This window comes from Nicotiana attenuata, unplaced genomic scaffold, assembly GCF_001879085.1.
Source record: "Nicotiana attenuata strain UT unplaced genomic scaffold, NIATTr2, whole genome shotgun sequence".
Classification (NCBI taxonomy): Eukaryota; Viridiplantae; Streptophyta; class Magnoliopsida; order Solanales; family Solanaceae; genus Nicotiana; species Nicotiana attenuata.
The window spans coordinates 16,174-17,764 of NW_017678524.1; the positions used below are offsets into that span (position 1 = coordinate 16,174).

The 1,591-nt window shown below is 39.7% G+C and overlaps 1 pseudogene; it reads left to right on the forward strand.

The window, feature by feature from the left end:
• Nucleotides 1-337: 337 nt before the first annotated feature.
• Nucleotides 338-1,152, forward strand: LOC109221635 (annotated as a pseudogene).
• The last annotated feature ends 439 nt before the right edge of the window (nucleotides 1,153-1,591 follow it).

Genomic DNA, 1,591 nt, shown 5'->3' on the forward strand with positions numbered 1-1,591 from the left:
AACTTGAGACCTCATACTTCATTGACCTCCAAGCCATACCCTTAGGTTCTAAATTCTACTTGAATTCTAACTTTTTACATGGAAACTTAAGCTAGATGTTAAATGTGACACCATCCTTCTTCTAAAAGTACATGTAGCTCACGTACTGTTTCTCGTTATTCTTGTTGGTAAGGAAATATTTTGTGATCCATACTTTGGCGAAAGAAGATAAATAAACATGTGTTTCTAACAATACGAATAATAATCTTGAAGTTTTTTTTTAACGTCCAAGGGAGAAAAGAAAAAGTTGTGCATATTCCAACATCAACTGAAATAAAAGTCAGGCATTTTCTGACCTTTATCATTTGTGAAAATCAGCTTCGAAAAGACTATATTCCGGAGACCCGAAGAATATTCAAATTTTAGCTCAGGATCAATTCATGCAGTTGTTTTTGAGGTGGATGATCGAGAGACAATTGGGGGCTCTGCCTATGGGGGGCAAAGAGCTGTTTGTTGCACAGCAGATCTTGCAAAACTGGGAGTTTGTACACAAGGGGAAATAATTCACCGCCCATCTACTGATAATCCTCATTGGCCTCAAGTATTTGGTGCCTCGTTTTGGCATTGATAAGCTTGAAGCAAAACTGCAGCCTAGAACAATACATATTACAAAAACAGGAATGTATAATGTATATTTTATGCACTGTGACCAGGAAGTTGTTGTTGAAGGGAAAACCGTAAGGAAAAATCCTACTGGTTACCTACCTGGTAGGATGACCCTACTTATGAACTTCTATGGGTTCATGTCTCTTGTGTTTGTGTTACTTGGGATCTTTTGGTTTTCGCAGTATGCAAGATTCTGGAGAGAAGTTCTTGCTTTACAAAAATGTGTTACTCTCGTTATAACATTGGCATGTTTGAGATGGCTTTTTGGTACTTTGATTACTTTGAATTCAGCGAAACTGGAGTCAGACCGACTGGGATCACTGTATGGGTTGTCACCTTTGGTACAATAAAGCGTACAGTTTCACGTATGATTATCTTGATGGTCTCTATGAGATATGGTGACCAACTCTTGGTGGCCTTATGTCAAAGGTCCTTTTGCTAGGAGGAACTTTCTTTCTGGCATCGGAAGTGCTTGAACTGGTAGAAAATGTTGGTATTGTTATGTGACGACCCGAAGGGTCATCACCTGTATTCCTACTCCCTTTGTACTTCTGAGGCCGCGGAAAACCTCATTTGGGGTTGCCTCGAGTTTGTGTGCGCAGTCCGGGCGCGAAGCCGGAACGTTTAAATATGAATTTGTGAGAAAAAAAATATAATAAATTTGATGTTTAAATTGATTGAGTTTGACTTTGGTCAACGTTTTGGGCAAACGGACCCGGACTCGTGATTCGACAGTCCCGGAGGGTCCGTAGGAAATTTTGGGACTTGGGTGTGTGCCCGGAATCAGATTCGAGGTCCCAAGTCCGAGAAATGAATTATTGTGTGAAATTGTTTTCTGAAAATAATTAAAGAATTTGAAAGTGTTATTTGTTTAGAAGACTCTGCTGTTGGGCTCGTATTTTGGTTCCGACGCCCGGCACAAGTCTTAAATATTATTTAAGCAATT